Raw genomic sequence first — 16,651 nt, forward strand, 5'->3', positions numbered from 1 at the left:
TCCGCTACCGGTAAACAAGCATACAGTGATGTTGACGGGACATGTCCGGTTCGCTAGTCATTAGTAAAATGTCCCTGTGCAACATGTTGTTTACTTAAAATATATCTATACATCTATTATGACAGTTTATAAGCGTTGACAACATAGTTAAAGGATGATGTACTTACTTTCGTGATGTTTGGAAGAAGTGAATCTCTTGCTCGCGGTGTCCGCAGAGTAAACCCCGCCTACGGAGACGCTGATTGGTCAATTCTTGGTTGCTGCGGGGACAATTCTTGGTAGCAATACGGGCGCTGATTGGCCAGAGCTCTCAAATCTTGGTAGAATCTTGGTAGCAGACGTGAACGTGATTGGCTGTCACTACCAAGAATGAGCTCGACTCACAAGTGACAGGGAGCGCCATCCAGGCTTCGAGAAGACCACCTCCTTGAGGAACTGATCAAGTGAGTCCCAAACTGAGTGGAATCCGGAAGACTCAGTTCATCATTAGACCTGTTTGTGTCAAGACATCTGTGGCTAAGTTTAAATGAAGGTGTCCCAATAGAGAGGGCCTTAAGAACTTTTAAATTATGTGGATATTCCCATGGATTCTAGTTACAAACAGGCTTGAACCAAATGCCTGTCTCATTAAGGGCAGAAGGAGACTGTGGAGCTCCCTCAGACCACTGTTAGCCTTTGGTGAACAGAGGATTTCAATGAAGATGTAAGTAACATTACACAATAGACTTCTCGCCTGAACAGGAACTTGAACCCTGGACCCTCAGATCAAAAGTCTGATGGTCTACCGTCTGAGCTATCCAGGCTTCAAAAAGTCCACCTCCTGGAGGAACCGTTCATGTGAGGCCCAACCGGATTGGAATCCCGAAGACCCTGATTTTCATGTAACATTTGAGATAATGACAGATTATCATTAAACCTGTTTGTGTCAGGAACTGATCAAGTGAGTCCCAAACTGAGTGGAATCCTGAAGACTAATTTTATCATTATACCTGTTTGTATAACAGATATCTGTGGCTAAGTTTAAATGAAGATATCCCAATTAAGAGGGCCCTAAGAACTTTTAAAGTAACGTGGAAGTTCCCAGGGATTCGAGTTACAAACAGGCTTGAGCAAATGCCTGTCTCATTAAGGGCAGAAGGAGACTGTGGAGCTCCCTCAGCCCACCGTTGCCTTTGGTGCAGTGAGGATTTCAATGAAGATGTCAGTAACATTACTCAATAGACTTTTCGCTTGAACAGGGACTTGAACCCTGGACCCTCAGATTAAAAGTCTGATGCTCTACCGACTGAGCTATCCAGGCTTCGAGAAGACCACCTCCTTGAGTGGACTGAGTGGAATCCCGAAGACTCAGTTCATCATTACACCTGTTTGTGTAAAGACATCTGTGGCTACATTTAAACAAAGGTGTCCCAATAGAGGGGGCCTTAAGAACTTTTAAATAATGTGGATATAAATGCCTGTCTCAGTAAGGGCAGAAGGAGACTGTGGAGCTCCCTCAGACCACCGTTAGCCTTTGGTGAAGGGAGGATTTCAATGAAGACTTCTGTCACTTTAGACAATTGACTTTTCGCCTGAACAGGGACTTGAACCCTGGACCCTCAGATTAAAAGTCTGATGCTCTACCATCTGAGCTATCCAGGCATTAAAAAGACAACTTCCTGGAGGAACCGTTCATGTGAAGTCCAACCGGATTGGAATCCCGAAGACCCTGATTTTCCTGTAGCATTTGAGATAATGACAGATTATCATTAGACCTGTTTGTGTCAGGAACTGATCAAGTGACTCCCAAACTGAGTGGAATCTCGAAGACTACGTTTGTCATTATACCTGTTTGTATAACAGATATCTGTGGCTAAGTTTAAATGAAGATATCCCAATTAAGAGGGCCCTAAGAACTTTTAAAGTAACGTGGAAGTTCCCAGGGATTCGAGTTACAAACTGGCTTGAGCAAATGCCTGTCTCATTAAGGGCAGAAGGAGACTGTGGAGCTCCCTCAGACCACCGTTAGCCTTTGGTGCAGTGAGGATTTCAATGAAGATGTCAGTCACTTTAGACAATTGACTTTTCGCCTGAACAGGGACTTGAACCCTGGACCCTCAGATTAAAAGTCTGATGCTCTACCATCTGAGCTATCCAGGCTTCGAGAAGACCACCTCCTTGAGTGGACTGAGTGGAATCCCGAAGACTCAGTTCATCATTACACCTGTTTGTGTAAAGACATCTGTGGCTAGATTTAAACAAAGGTGTCCCAATAGAGGGGGCCTTAAGAACTTTTAAATAATGTGGATATAAATGCCTGTCTCATTAAGGGCAAAAGGAGACTGTGGAGCTCCCTCAGACCACCGTTAGCCTTTGGTGAAGGGAGGATTTCAATGAAGACTTCAGTCTCTTTACACAATTGACTTTTCACCTGAACAGGGACTTAAACCCTGGACCCTCAGATTAAAAGTCTGATGCTCTACCGACTGAGCTATCCAGGCTTTGAGAAGACCACCTCCTTGAGGAACTGATGAAGTGAGTTCCAAACTGAGTGGAATCCGGAAGACTCAGTTCATCATTAGACCTGTTTGTGTCAAGACATCTGTGGCTAAGTTTAAACGAAGGTGTCCCAATAGAGGGGGCCTTAAGAACTTTTAAATTATGTGGATATTCCCAGGGATTCTAGTTACAAACAGGCTTGAACCAAATGCCTGTCTCATTAAGGGCAGAAGGAGACTGTGGAGCTCCCTCAGACCACCGTTAGCCTTTGGTGAAGGGAGGATTTCAATGAAGACTTCAGTCTCTTTACACAATTGACTTTTCGCCTGAACAGGGACTTGAACCCTGGACCCTCAGATTAAAAGTCTGATGCTCTACCATCTGAGCTATCCAGGCTTCGAGAAGACCACCTCCTTGAGTGGACTGAGTGGAATCCCGAAGACTCAGTTCATCATTACACCTGTTTGTGTAAAGACATCTGTGCCAAAACTTAAACGATGGTGTCCGAATAGAGGGGGCCTTAAGAACTTTTAAATAATGTGGATATAAATGCCTGTCTCATTAAGGGCAAAAGGAGACTGTGGAGCTCCCTCAGACCACCGTTAGCCTTTGGTGAAGGGAGGATTTCAATGAAGACTTCAGTCTCTTTACTCAATAGACTTTTTGCTTGAACAGGGACTTGAACCCTGGACCCTCAGATTAAAAGTCTGATGCTCTACCGACTGAGCTATCCAGGCTTCGAGAAGACCACCTCCTTGAGTGGACTGAGTGGAATCCCGAAGACTCAGTTCATCATTACACCTGTTTGTGTAAAGACATCTGTGGCTACATTTAAACAAAGGTGTCCCAATAGAGGGGGCCTTAAGAACTTTTAAATAATGTGGATATAAATGCCTGTCTCATTAAGGGCAAAAGGAGACTGTGGAGCTCCCTCAGACCACCGTTAGCCTTTGGTGCAGTGAGGATTTCAATGAAGATGTCAGTCACTTTAGACAATTGACTTTTCGCCTGAACAGGGACTTGAACCCTGGACCCTCAGATTAAAAGTCTGATGCTCTACCATCTGAGCTATCCAGGCTTCGAGAAGACCACCTCCTTGAGTGGACTGAGTGGAATCCCGAAGACTCAGTTCATCATTACACCTGTTTGTGTAAAGACATCTGTGGCTAGATTTAAACAAAGGTGTCCCAATAGAGGGGGCCTTAAGAACTTTTAAATAATGTGGATATAAATGCCTGTCTCATTAAGGGCAAAAGGAGACTGTGGAGCTCCCTCAGACCACCGTTAGCCTTTGGTGAAGGGAGGATTTCAATGAAGACTTCAGTCTCTTTACACAATTGACTTTTCACCTGAACAGGGACTTAAACCCTGGACCCTCAGATTAAAAGTCTGATGCTCTACCGACTGAGCTATCCAGGCTTTGAGAAGACCACCTCCTTGAGGAACTGATGAAGTGAGTTCCAAACTGAGTGGAATCCGGAAGACTCAGTTCATCATTAGACCTGTTTGTGTCAAGACATCTGTGGCTAAGTTTAAACGAAGGTGTCCCAATAGAGGGGGCCTTAAGAACTTTTAAATTATGTGGATATTCCCAGGGATTCTAGTTACAAACAGGCTTGAACCAAATGCCTGTCTCATTAAGGGCAGAAGGAGACTGTGGAGCTCCCTCAGACCACCGTTAGCCTTTGGTGAAGGGAGGATTTCAATGAAGACTTCAGTCTCTTTACACAATTGACTTTTCACCTGAACAGGGACTTGAACCCTGGACCCTCAGATTAAAAGTCTGATGCTCTACCATCTGAGCTATCCAGGCTTCGAGAAGACCACCTCCTTGAGTGGACTGAGTGGAATCCCGAAGACTCAGTTCATCATTACACCTGTTTGTGTAAAGACATCTGTGCCAAAACTTAAACGATGGTGTCCGAATAGAGGGGGCCTTAAGAACTTTTAAATAATGTGGATATAAATGCCTGTCTCATTAAGGGCAAAAGGAGACTGTGGAGCTCCCTCAGACCACCGTTAGCCTTTGGTGAAGGGAGGATTTCAATGAAGACTTCAGTCTCTTTACTCAATAGACTTTTTGCTTGAACAGGGACTTGAACCCTGGACCCTCAGATTAAAAGTCTGATGCTCTACCGACTGAGCTATCCAGGCTTCGAGAAGACCACCTCCTTGAGTGGACTGAGTGGAATCCCGAAGACTCAGTTCATCATTACACCTGTTTGTGTAAAGACATCTGTGGCTACATTTAAACAAAGGTGTCCCAATAGAGGGGGCCTTAAGAACTTTTAAATAATGTGGATATAAATGCCTGTCTCATTAAGGGCAAAAGGAGACTGTGGAGCTCCCTCAGACCACTGTTAGCCTTTGGTGAAGGGAGGATTTCAATGAAGACTTCAGTCTCTTTACTCAATAGACTTTTCGCTTGAACAGGGACTTGAACCCTGGACCCTCAGATTAAAAGTCTGATGCTCTACCGACTGAGCTATCCAGGCTTCGAGAAGACCACCTCCTTGAATGGACTGAGTGGAATCCCGAAGACTCAGTTCATCATTACACCTGTTTGTGTAAAGACATCTGTGGCTAGATTTAAACAAAGGTGTCCCAATAGAGGGGGCCTTAAGAACTTTTAAATAATGTGGATATAAATGCCTGTCTCAGTAAAGGCAGAAGGAGACTGTGGAGCTCCCTCAGACCACCGTTAGCCTTTGGTGAAGGGAGGATTTCAATGAAGACTTCAGTCACTTTAGACAATTGACTTTTCGCCTGAACAGGGACTTGAACCCTGGACCCTCAGATTCAAAGTCTGATGCTCGACCGACTGAGCTATCCAGGCTTTGAGAAGACCACCTTGAGGAACTGATGAAGTGAGTTCCAAACTGAGTGGAATCTGGAAGACTCAGTTCATCATTGGACCTGTTTGTGTCAAGACATCTGTGGCTGAGTTTAAACGAAGGTGTCCCAATAGAGGGGGCCTTAAGAACTTTTAAATTATGTGGATATTCCCAGGGATTCTAGTTACAAACAGGCTTGAACTTAACTCAAAGTCTGATGCTCTACCGTCTGAGCTATCCAGGCATCAAAAAGACCACCTCCTGGAGGAACCGTTCATGTGAGGTCCAACCGGATTGGAATCCCGAAGACCCTGATTTTCCTGTAGCATTTGAGATAATGACAGATTAGGCGCGTTCACACGAAGTACTTTTCCCACAGTAGTTCCTGAGAACTTTAGTTCATGAGAGTTCTTTTAGTTCTGATGAACTAAAGCAGATCGCGTTCACACCAAAATGAGTTCCTGGGGGTGGATTAGGCAAATGAGCCGCTGACGTCACTTCTTCTGCTTAGCTTTTCCTGGCAGGCCGCAAACAACTTCACGGCGAGTACAGTAGATGGCGGTATGCACCTTAAAGTTGCAATCCGCCAAAAAACCGAGAGAAGAAGAAAAAAAACTTCCGCTTCCGCTGTATGCTTGTGTTTACCTTCCGACCTCAGTCAGACACGCTATGGAGTTGACTGAAGTTGTGGTTTTGGTGCTGAGTTATTTAAGCCAATAACTCAGCCACAAATACAGATCGCGGTTAAGAAGCCTTAACAAAAGGACTGGACGGCGACAAGCACACGCTATGGACATGTTTCGTCAGCTGAGGATGATGACCGTTATCACGCCCAAAGAACAGCAATGGTACGTTCAGTAAATCACATTAATACTATCTAATGTAGGATTTATGGAGTTATGTCGGGCTAATTTGTGTCTTTGTATGTGTTCCAGATATGCGGTGCTTGAAGCGAAACGACTGCATCATGGACAATATCAAAATCCAGGTGGCAGCATGTTGCGTATTGCATAACCTGTGTGAGCGTCGTGGTGATGAGTACAGGGAGGAATGGACTGCCTTACCGGCGACCCAGCTTGATGACAACCATTCATATTTTTTTGTTTATTACAAATTAAAGTAAAATATACACAAGTGTCTTGATTAAATGATTGTAGAATAAGGATTTTGGACGTTTGCCCTGCAGCCATGAATTGCATTAAAAGCAGCAAGAAACTTTGAATTGATTTCATTTTATACACATTTATATCTGAGTAGGCAATATCAATATAATCAATTACTGTAGTACATGTCATTCATTTATTTGTGATATAAAGTCTGTGCCTAGGTGGTGCATATTCTGGAAAATCAATTGAGAAACAAAAAGAACAATCTGAAATTGTTTAAATGACTTCTGATTTGTCTGACCATAGGAAAGAGTTAGATAAGAAATAATACCACTAACATGTCTGTAGTATTGCACAGTAAATAGGCTCAGCAGTTAACACCTTTATTATATATCCTCCTATGTTCCCTTACTATAATTAATTAAAATATTGAACTCACAACACTGTTAATTACAAACTTAACCATTTCTCTTTCTATAAATAGTGTTTGTGTTGATGGACGCCATTTTGAAATACAATTGAATGATCTTTTTCAAAGACACATATGGGGTGGGACACAATAAATAAAGCTTCGCCAGTTTCATGGTGTCATGATGGTATCAGAATAATCACTTACATGTGATGTATAGGATGCTACACAGGTCACCATAAAGTGTCAGGAGAAATAAGCAAGATACATTTTCTGTTTAATCGCAATGTAGGTTCTCTTTTATTTATCAGCAGCAGATCAATAAGTGTCAGTAGTATCAAAACAATATAATAACAGGGACACAACGACATCCTGACTGCAGTGGGGCTTGAACCTGTGCTCCCCTGATCCGAACACCAACGCACCAGACCACTGCACCACACGCCTCCCAACAAGTCATTGTACAGTTTATCAACGACGACAAGTTTTTCTTAATTTTTGTATTGAAGGCCTGTTGGATTTAATCAGCTCGCTTAGCACTGCCAGAAGCCCAGCCTGAAAGGTATTTTGTTGCTCCACCTGGCGCGCCGACACCTCCACCTGGCGCCGCCGAGTCAGCATGGCGCTGCATCAACATGAGCAGCTGGTCGTCCGATTCCTGGGCCTTGTGTGAATGCAGCAGCCGTTCGTCGTGCATCTCCTTGGCACGCAGGTCCTCATTCTCCTTGCTGACCATGGCACGGCAGTCCATGGTGTCAAGGAAGCTGTCATCGCGTGCCCACTTTCCTAAGGTGAAATATGCAAGATACAAGATCAGTTTAATCGCAACAACGACACAACATTGTCCAAATACCAGAAGGGGAGCAGCCCATAACAGAGAGCCCCCCACGTCAGAGTCATCACTGTGGGCGATCTCCACCTCTGAGGCCCAATCCCAAACCAGTGAACTCCGTCTGTAGCCACACTCGCAGCTCAACGAGGCTCCCTCCTGTCAGATGGAGGGAGTAAATACAGCGGCAAGCTTTGGGACAGACTCCCCTCTCTCCGGCAGAAACAGGAAATGCCGTAACTGTATGTAACAACGGTTTCAAATCAGCTTCTCTTAGACAAAAAATGTAAATTAATAACTCAAATAAAACTCCAAACATCTTTCATTGTGTTACTTTTTTGTAAAGCTCTTTTAGTTTTAAACCTGATGTTTATAAGCTTCTTAGTTTTTGCAACAGTCTGTAAATATACACAACTTTATAATAAAATGCACACATTTACCTTTTTCTAGACTAAACACAGGTATGATCCTAAGTTAAAAAAATATGAGGTTATCATGAGGTTGTTAACATCGCAATTTATCAGTGGATGTTTGCTGGAACTACTTTTTAACAGCGTGTTTCCTGACGGACACACACAGCGTGACTCCGGTCAGGTAGAGACCGGTCTCAAGTCAGCACCGATGCAGACTCGCTGTTTGAGGGCTTGATAGCCCACTCCCCCTCCACACTCGTTGGTTTGGAACAGCACTTAATGTGGCGGACCCTCCGCGCGAACGTGCAAACGGAGGGGTAGTGTGTAGGGGTAGGGTGTAGCATGTCGTTGTGTCCCCGAGACACTTCACCCCAAAGTGCTCCTGTGGGGATTGCCCACAGTATTGAGTAGGTAAACTTTGGATAAAAGCGTCTAACAAGTGACATGTAATGATTCAAAAAGCTTTTGGTGGCCATATTGAATAACAAACCAATGTGGTTTACTTGTTATCCACAGTTTAGCTGCTAAATGTTACCTTTACAAAGCTACGCTGAAAACACAGCAAAGTTCATATAACGGTATTAGGTTAGTTGAAACTAATATTTTTATAGTTAAACTCAACACTTTTCTTTGTGCTCCACATATCTAAATGTATAAAGTGTGTTTTCACCTCCGTTCCCTCCTGTTTGCTGCAGTATGGCAGCAGCGGTCAGGATGGGATCCTCTGTGATCAGATAGTGGTCCTGATGGTGTCCGCTGACCGGGCGCAGGCTGCCTACTCTCAGCGGGGGGGAACTGAACGTGGAAACTGTGTTTCTCTGAGGGATCCTCCATGTAGTCTGAGAAGCCTTCTGAGGAAACAAGGTCAAACTATTTAGGATAATACTATGAGAAGGAACAATGTTAAGCCAGTAAATAGAATTTCAATTACATTTCTACTTAAATGTGCAAAAATATTAGAACATCAGTCTTTGTGGCATGCAGGTAATCAACTGTTTAAGCTTTTACCATTAACATGTAGAATGAATGTTGCAAATTACTTGAAATTACTTCAACTACAATCTATTGTTTACCTCTATGCATTAGCCACAGAGGTAGCATTATGTCCAGCTAGCATGCTAATTGCTAACGATATATTCTCGTTTTATCCCGGAAGGGAAAACTAGTTTCTAATCCTGAGAGAAACACCTCGCCTGAAACACACGATTAGTGCCATGAGTTAGTGAAGCAAATTACAGAACATTGCACTTATTCACAAGTCAAAACGTGTTCATAGCGGGCATGGATGAGAATAGCTAGCTAGCTAGATGTTATTAGCCAGCTTGGACCTAACGTTAGCTAGTTCTACCATGGCTAGCTCGATCTACTGAGCAAATAAAAGTACATCTAAGACCAGTATTGTGCAGATTAAAACAGTGCAGTGCATGTATTTTATTTTACTTTGGTAGTCGTCCCGACATGACTTTGCCAGGTCTGCTAACTTTGCAGAGCCAGAGAAACTGCATTCAGTAGAAGCTTCGGAATGTGGCGCTTCGCGTCCTCCGAGTCAATCGCCAGAAGCGCAGACACATCCTCATCCTCATCACTCCACCGCTCCAATTGATTTATTTAGTGTTGCTATAATAACTGCTTTCACAAAAGGAATCTCTTCGTGTGTGCTGCGAAGCGAGGAAATACAATGGCCGCTTACAACAAAAAATTCTGAGTCAAACGGGCGTGGTTTGCATTCCGCACAGCCAATCAGACGTAGGAACTACTTTCTCCCACGAGAGACCCTGCTCTGTAGCAGGGACTGAAAAGCGAGTCTCGCGAACTAAGTTGAGCTACTTTAGTTCCTGGGGCTTTTTGGTGTGAACGCAAATATATCGTAGTTCTGATGAACTATTGTGGGAAAAGTACACCAAAGTACTCCGGTGTGAACGCACCTATTATCATTAGACCTGTTTGTGTCAGGAACTGATCAAGTGACTCCCAAACTGAGTGGAATCCCGAAGACTACGTTTATCATTATACCTGTTTGTATAACAGATATCTGTGGCTAAGTTTAAATGAAGATATCCCAATTAAGAGGGCCCTAAGAAATGTTAAAGTAACGTGGAAGTTCCCAGGGATTCGAGTTACAAACAGGCTTGAGCAAATGCCTGTCTCATTAAGGGCAGAAGGAGACTGTGGAGCTCCCTCAGCCCACCGTTGCCTTTGGTGCAGTGAGGATTTCAAAGAAGATGTCAGTAACATTACTCAATAGACTTTTCGCCTGAACAGGGACTTGAACCCTTGACCCTCAGATTAAAAGTCTGATGCTCTACCGATTGAGCTATCCAGGCTTTGAGAATACCACCTCCTTGAGGAACTGATGAAGTGAGTTCCAAACTGAGTGGAATCCGGAAGACTCAGTTCATCATTTGACCTGTTTGTGTCAAGACATCTGTGGCTAAGTTTAAACGAAGGTGTCCCAATAGAGGGGGCCTTAAGAACTTTTAAATTATGTGGATATTCCCAGGGATTCTAGTTACAAACAGGCTTGAACCAAATGCCTGTCTCATTAAGGGCAGAAGGAGACTGTGGAGCACCCTCAGACCACCGTTAGACTTTGGTGAAGGGAGGATTTCAATGAAGACTTCAGCCACTTTAGACAATTGACTTTTCGCCTGGACCCTCAAATTAAAAGTCTGATGCTCTACCGACTGAGCTATCCAGGCTTCGAGAAGACCACCTCCTTGAGTGGACTGAGTGGAATCCCAAAGACTCAGTTCATCATTACACCTGTTTGTGTAAAGACATCTGTGGCTACATTTAAACAAAGGTGTCCCAATAGAGGGGGCCTTAAGAACTTTTAAATAATGTGGATATAAATGCCTGTCTCATTAAGGGCAAAAGGAGACTGTGGAGCTCCCTCAGACCACCGTTAGCCTTTGGTGAAGGGTGGATTTCAATGAAGACTTCAGTCACTTTAGACAATTGACTTTTCGCCTGAAGAGGGACTTGAACCCTGGACCCTCAGATTAAAAGTCTGTTGCTCTACCGTCTGAGCTATCCAGGCATCAAAAAGACCACCTCCTGGAGGAACCGTTCATGTGAGGTCCAACCGGATTGGAATCCCGAAGACCCTGATTTTCCTGTAGCATTTGAGATGATGACAGATTATCATTAGACCTGTTTGTGTCAGGAACTGATCAAGTGACTCCCAAACTGAGTGGAATCCCGAAGACTACGTTTATCAGTATACCTGTTTGTATAACAGATATCTGTGGCTAAGTTTAAATGAAGATATCCCAATTAAGAGGGCCCTAAGAACTTTTAAAGTAACGTGGAAGTTCCCAGGGATTCGAGTTACAAACAGGCTTGAACCAAATGCCTGTCTCAGTAAGGGCAGAAGGAGACTGTGGAGCTCCCTCAGCCCACCGTTGCCTTTGGTGCAGTGAGGATTTCAATGAAGATGTCAGTAACATTACTCAATAGACTTTTCGCCTGAACAGGGACTTGAACCCTTGACCCTCAGATTAAAAGTCTGATGCTCTAACGACTGAGCTATCCAGGCTTTGAGAATACCACCTCCTTGAGGAACTGATGAAGTGAGTTCCAAACTGAGTGGAATCCGGAAGACTCAGTTTATCATTTGACCTGTTTGTGTCAAGACATCTGTGGCTAAGTTTAAACGAAGGTGTCCCAATAGAGGGGGCCTTAAGAACTTTTAAATTATGTGGATATTCCCAGGGATTCTAGTTACAAACAGGCTTGAACCAAATGCCTGTCTCATTAAGGGCAGAAGGAGACTGTGGAGCTCCCTCAGACCACCGTTAGCCTTTGGTGAAGGGAGGATTTCAATGAAGACTTCAGTCACTTTAGACAATTGACTTTTCGCCTGAACAGGGACTTGAACCCTGGACCCTCAGATTAAAAGTCTGATGCTCTACCGACTGAGCTATCCAGGCTTCGAGAAGACCACCTCCTTGAGTGGACTGAGTGGAATCCCAAAGACTCAGTTCATCATTAGACCTGTTTGTGTCAAGACATCTGTGGCTAAGTTTAAACAAAGGTGTCCGAATAGAGGGGGCCTTAAGAACTTTTAAATAATGTGGATATAAATGCCTGTCTCAGTAAGGGCAGAAGGAGACTGTGGAGCTCCCTCAGACTACCGTTAGCCTTTGGTGAAGGGAGGATTTCAATGAAGACTTCAGTCTCTTTACTCAATAGACTTTTCGCCTGAACAGGGACTTGAACCCTGGACCCTCAGATTAAAAGTCTGATGCTCTACCGACTGAGCTATCCAGGCTTTGAGAAGACCACCTCCTTGAGGAACTGATTAAGTGAGTTTCAAACTGAGTGGAATCCGGAAGACTCAGTTCATCATTAGACCTGTTTGTGTCAAGACTTCTGTGGCTAAGTTTAAACGAAGGTGTCCCAATAGAGGGGGCCTTAAGAACTTTTAAATTATGTGGATATTCCCAGGGATTCTAGTTACAAACGGGCTTGAACCAAATGCCTGTCTCATTAAGGGCAGAAGGAGACTGTGGAGCTCCCTCAGACCACCGTTAGCCTTTGGTGAAGGGAGGATTTCAATGAAGACTTCAGTCACTTTAGACAATTGACTTTTCACCTGAACAGGGACTTGAACCCTGGACCCTCAGATTAAAAGTCTGATGCTCTAACGACTGAGCTATCCAGGCTTCGAGAAGACCTCCTCCTTGAGTGGACTGAGTGGAATCCCGAAGACTCAGTTCATCATTAGACCTGTTTGTGTAAAGACATCTGTGCCAAAACTTAAACGATGGTGTCCGAATAGATGGGGCCTTAAGAACTTTTAAATAATGTGGATATAATGCCTGTCTCATTAAGGGCAAAAGGAGACTGTGGAGCTCCCTCAGACTACCGTTAGCCTTTGGTGAAGGGAGGATTTCAATGAAGACTTCAGTCTCTTTACTCAATAGACTTTTCGCCTGAACAGGGACTTGAACCCTGGACCCTCAGATTAAAAGTCTGATGCTCTACCGACTGCGCTATCCAGGCTTCGAGAAGACCACCTCCTTGAGTGGACTGAGTGGAATCCCGAAGACTCAGTTCATCATTACACCTGTTTGTGTCAAGACATCTGTGGCTACATTTAAACAAATGTGTCCCAATAGAGGGGGCCTTAAGAACTTTTAAATAATGTGGATATAAATGCCTGTCTCAGTAAGGGCAGAAGGAGACTGTGGAGCTCCCCAGACCACCGTTAGCCTTTGGTGAAGGGAGGATTTCAATGAAGACTTCAGTCACTTTAGACAATTGACTTTTCGCCTGAACAGGGACTTGAACCCTGGACCCTCAGATTAAAAGTCTGATGCTCTACCGTCTGAGCTATCCAGGCTTCAAAAAGACCACCTCCTGGAGGAACCGTTCATGTAAGGTCCAACCGGATTGGAATCCCGAAGACCCTGATTTTTCTGTAGCATTTGAGATAATGACAGATTATCATTAGACCTGTTTGTGTCAGGAACTGATCAAGTGACTCCCAAACTGAGTGGAATCCCGAAGACTACGTTTATCATTATACCTGTTTGTGTAACAGATATCTGTGGCTATGTTTAAATGAAGATATCCCAATTAAGAGGGCCCTAAGAACTTTTAAAGTAACGTGGAAGTTCCCAGGGATTCGAGTTACAAACAGGCTTGAACCAAATGCCTGTCTCATTAAGGGCAGAAGGAGACTGTGGAGCTCCCTCAGCCCACCGTTGCCTTTGGTGCAGTGAGGATTTCAATGAAGATGTCAGTAACATTACTCAATAGACTTTTCGCCTGAACAGGGACTTGAACCCTGGACCCTGAGATTAAAAGTCTGATGCTCTACCGACTGAGCTATCCAGGCTTCGAGAAGACCACCTCCTTGAGTGGACTGAGTGGAATCCCGAAGACTCAGTTCATCATTACACCTGTTTGTGTAAAGACATCTGTGGCTACATTTAAACAAAGGTGTCCGAATAGAGGGGGCCTTAAGAACTTTTAAATAATGTGGATATAAATGCCTGTCTCATTAAGGGCAAAAGGAGACTGTGGAGCTCCCTCAGACTACCGTTAGCCTTTGGTGAAGGGAGGATTTCAATGAAGACTTCAGTCTCTTTACTCAATAGACTTTTCGCCTGAACAGGGACTTGAACCCTGGACCCTCAGATTAAAAGTCTGATGCTCTACCGACTGAGCTATCCAGGCTTTGAGAAGACCACCTCCTTGAGGAACTGATTAAGTGAGTTTCAAACTGAGTGGAATCCGGAAGACTCAGTTCATCATTAGACCTGTTTGTGTCAAGACTTCTGTGGCTAAGTTTAAACGAAGGTGTCCCAATAGAGGGGGCCTTAAGAACTTTTAAATTATGTGGATATTCCCAGGGATTCTAGTTACAAACGGGCTTGAACCAAATGCCTGTCTCATTAAGGGCAGAAGGAGACTGTGGAGCTCCCTCAGACCACCGTTAGCCTTTGGTGAAGGGAGGATTTCAATGAAGACTTCAGTCACTTTAGACAATTGACTTTTCGCCTGAACAGGGACTTGAACCCTGGACCCTCAGATTAAAAGTCTGATGCTCTAACGACTGAGCTATCCAGGCTTCGAGAAGACCTCCTCCTTGAGTGGACTGAGTGGAATCCCGAAGACTCAGTTCATCATTAGACCTGTTTGTGTAAAGACATCTGTGCCAAAACTTAAACGATGGTGTCCGAATAGATGGGGCCTTAAGAACTTTTAAATAATGTGGATATAAATGCCTGTCTCATTAAGGGCAAAAGGAGACTGTGGAGCTCCCTCAGACTACCGTTAGCCTTTGGTGAAGGGAGGATTTCAATGAAGACTTCAGTCTCTTTACTCAATAGACTTATCGCCTGAACAGGGACTTGAACCCTGGACCCTCAGATTAAAAGTCTGATGCTCTACCGACTGCGCTATCCAGGCTTCGAGAAGACCACCTCCTTGAGTGGACTGAGTGGAATCCCGAAGACTCAGTTCATCATTACACCTGTTTGTGTCAAGACATCTGTGGCTACATTTAACAAATGTGTCCCAATAGAGGGGGCCTTAAGAACTTTTAAATAATGTGGATATAAATGCCTGTCTCAGTAAGGGCAGAAGGAGACTGTGGAGCTCCCCAGACCACCGTTAGCCTTTGGTGAAGGGTGGATTTCAATGAAGACTTCAGTCACTTTAGACAATTGACTTTTCGCCTGAACAGGGACTTGAACCCTGGACCCTCAGATTAAAAGTCTGATGCTCTACCGTCTGAGCTATCCAGGCTTCAAAAAGACCACCTCCTGGAGGAACCGTTCATGTGAGGTCCAACCGGATTGGAATCCCGAAGACCCTGATTTTCTGTAGCATTTGAGATAATGACAGATTATCATTAGACCTGTTTGTGTCAGGAACTGATCAAGTGACTCCCAAACTGAGTGGAATCCCGAAGACTACGTTTATCATTATACCTGTTTGTATAACAGATATCTGTGGCTATGTTTAAATGAAGATATCCCAATTAAGAGGGCCCTAAGAACTTTTAAAGTAACGTGGAAGTTCCCAGGGATTCGAGTTACAAACAGGCTTGAACCAAATGCCTGTCTCATTAAGGGCAGAAGGAGACTGTGGAGCTCCCTCAGCCCACCGTTGCCTTTGGTGCAGTGAGGATTTCAATGAAGATGTCAGTAACATTACTCAATAGACTTTTCGCCTGAACAGGGACTTGAACCCTGGACCCTCAGATTAAAAGTCTGATGCTCTACCGACTGAGCTATCCAGGCTTCGAGAAGACCACCTCCTTGAGTGGACTGAGTGGAATCCCGAAGACTCAGTTCATCATTACACCTGTTTGTGTAAAGACATCTGTGGCTAAGTTTAAACGAAGGTGTCCCAATAGAGGGGGCCTTAAGAACTTTTAAATAATGTGGATATAAATGCCTGTCTCATTAAGGGCAAAAGGAGACTGTGGAGCTCCCTCAGACTACCGTTAGCCTTTGGTGAAGGGAGGATTTCAATGAAGACTTCAGTCTCTTTACTCAATAGACTTTTCGCCTGAACAGGGACTTGAACCCTGGACCCTCAGATTAAAAGTCTGATGCTCTACCGACTGAGCTATCCAGGCTTCGAGAAGACCACCTCCTTGAGTGGACTGAGTGGAATCCCGAAGACTCAGTTCATCATTACACCTGTTTGTGTAAAGACATCTGTGGCTACATTTAAACAAAGGTGTCCGAATAGAGGGGGCCTTAAGAACTTTTAAATAATGTGGATATAAATGCCTGTCTCATTAAGGGCAAAAGGAGACTGTGGAGCTCCCTCAGACTACCGTTAGCCTTTGGTGAAGGGAGGATTTCAATGAAGACTTCAGTCTCTTTACTCAATAGACTTTTCGCCTGAACAGGGACTTGAACCCTGGACCCTCAGATTAAAAGTCTGATGCTCTACCGACTGAGCTATCCAGGCTTTGAGAAGACCACCTCCTTGAGGAACTGATTAAGTGAGTTTCAAACTGAGTGGAATCCGGAAGACTCAGTTCATCATTAGACCTGTTTGTGTCAAGACTTCTGTGGCTAAGTTTAAACGAAGGTGTCCCAATAGAGGGGGCC

The 16,651-nt window shown here is 44.2% G+C and overlaps 21 non-coding genes across 21 annotated transcripts; all 21 read right to left on the bottom strand.

Annotated features, from left to right (window-relative positions):
* Positions 1-1,227: 1,227 nt before the first annotated feature.
* On the bottom strand, positions 1,228-1,300 carry trnak-uuu. The gene has a single exon. It is a non-coding gene; the product is annotated as a tRNA-Lys (tRNA).
* Positions 1,301-1,568: 268 nt separating this feature from the next.
* Positions 1,569-1,641, bottom strand: trnak-uuu. The gene has a single exon. It is a non-coding gene; the product is annotated as a tRNA-Lys (tRNA).
* Positions 1,642-2,066: 425 nt separating this feature from the next.
* On the bottom strand, positions 2,067-2,139 carry trnak-uuu. The gene has a single exon. It is a non-coding gene; the product is annotated as a tRNA-Lys (tRNA).
* Positions 2,140-2,801: 662 nt separating this feature from the next.
* On the bottom strand, positions 2,802-2,874 carry trnak-uuu. Its single transcript has one exon. It is a non-coding gene; the product is annotated as a tRNA-Lys (tRNA).
* A 268-nt stretch (positions 2,875-3,142) lies between these two features.
* Positions 3,143-3,215, bottom strand: trnak-uuu. Its single transcript has one exon. It is a non-coding gene; the product is annotated as a tRNA-Lys (tRNA).
* A 268-nt stretch (positions 3,216-3,483) lies between these two features.
* On the bottom strand, positions 3,484-3,556 carry trnak-uuu. The gene has a single exon. It is a non-coding gene; the product is annotated as a tRNA-Lys (tRNA).
* A 1,003-nt stretch (positions 3,557-4,559) lies between these two features.
* trnak-uuu lies at positions 4,560-4,632 on the bottom strand. Its single transcript has one exon. It is a non-coding gene; the product is annotated as a tRNA-Lys (tRNA).
* Positions 4,633-4,900: 268 nt separating this feature from the next.
* Positions 4,901-4,973, bottom strand: trnak-uuu. The gene has a single exon. It is a non-coding gene; the product is annotated as a tRNA-Lys (tRNA).
* Positions 4,974-5,241: 268 nt separating this feature from the next.
* trnaq-uug lies at positions 5,242-5,314 on the bottom strand. The gene has a single exon. It is a non-coding gene; the product is annotated as a tRNA-Gln (tRNA).
* A 6,614-nt stretch (positions 5,315-11,928) lies between these two features.
* trnak-uuu lies at positions 11,929-12,001 on the bottom strand. The gene has a single exon. It is a non-coding gene; the product is annotated as a tRNA-Lys (tRNA).
* Positions 12,002-12,269: 268 nt separating this feature from the next.
* On the bottom strand, positions 12,270-12,342 carry trnak-uuu. Its single transcript has one exon. It is a non-coding gene; the product is annotated as a tRNA-Lys (tRNA).
* A 661-nt stretch (positions 12,343-13,003) lies between these two features.
* On the bottom strand, positions 13,004-13,076 carry trnak-uuu. Its single transcript has one exon. It is a non-coding gene; the product is annotated as a tRNA-Lys (tRNA).
* Positions 13,077-13,343: 267 nt separating this feature from the next.
* Positions 13,344-13,416, bottom strand: trnak-uuu. Its single transcript has one exon. It is a non-coding gene; the product is annotated as a tRNA-Lys (tRNA).
* Positions 13,417-13,841: 425 nt separating this feature from the next.
* Positions 13,842-13,914, bottom strand: trnak-uuu. The gene has a single exon. It is a non-coding gene; the product is annotated as a tRNA-Lys (tRNA).
* Positions 13,915-14,182: 268 nt separating this feature from the next.
* trnak-uuu lies at positions 14,183-14,255 on the bottom strand. Its single transcript has one exon. It is a non-coding gene; the product is annotated as a tRNA-Lys (tRNA).
* A 321-nt stretch (positions 14,256-14,576) lies between these two features.
* On the bottom strand, positions 14,577-14,649 carry trnak-uuu. The gene has a single exon. It is a non-coding gene; the product is annotated as a tRNA-Lys (tRNA).
* Positions 14,650-14,917: 268 nt separating this feature from the next.
* Positions 14,918-14,990, bottom strand: trnak-uuu. The gene has a single exon. It is a non-coding gene; the product is annotated as a tRNA-Lys (tRNA).
* Positions 14,991-15,256: 266 nt separating this feature from the next.
* Positions 15,257-15,329, bottom strand: trnak-uuu. The gene has a single exon. It is a non-coding gene; the product is annotated as a tRNA-Lys (tRNA).
* A 424-nt stretch (positions 15,330-15,753) lies between these two features.
* Positions 15,754-15,826, bottom strand: trnak-uuu. The gene has a single exon. It is a non-coding gene; the product is annotated as a tRNA-Lys (tRNA).
* Positions 15,827-16,094: 268 nt separating this feature from the next.
* Positions 16,095-16,167, bottom strand: trnak-uuu. Its single transcript has one exon. It is a non-coding gene; the product is annotated as a tRNA-Lys (tRNA).
* Positions 16,168-16,435: 268 nt separating this feature from the next.
* Positions 16,436-16,508, bottom strand: trnak-uuu. Its single transcript has one exon. It is a non-coding gene; the product is annotated as a tRNA-Lys (tRNA).
* Between the last annotated feature and the right edge of the window lie 143 nt (positions 16,509-16,651).

This window comes from Trematomus bernacchii, unplaced genomic scaffold (genome assembly GCF_902827165.1).
Source record: "Trematomus bernacchii unplaced genomic scaffold, fTreBer1.1, whole genome shotgun sequence".
NCBI classification, from domain to species: domain Eukaryota; kingdom Metazoa; phylum Chordata; class Actinopteri; order Perciformes; family Nototheniidae; genus Trematomus; species Trematomus bernacchii.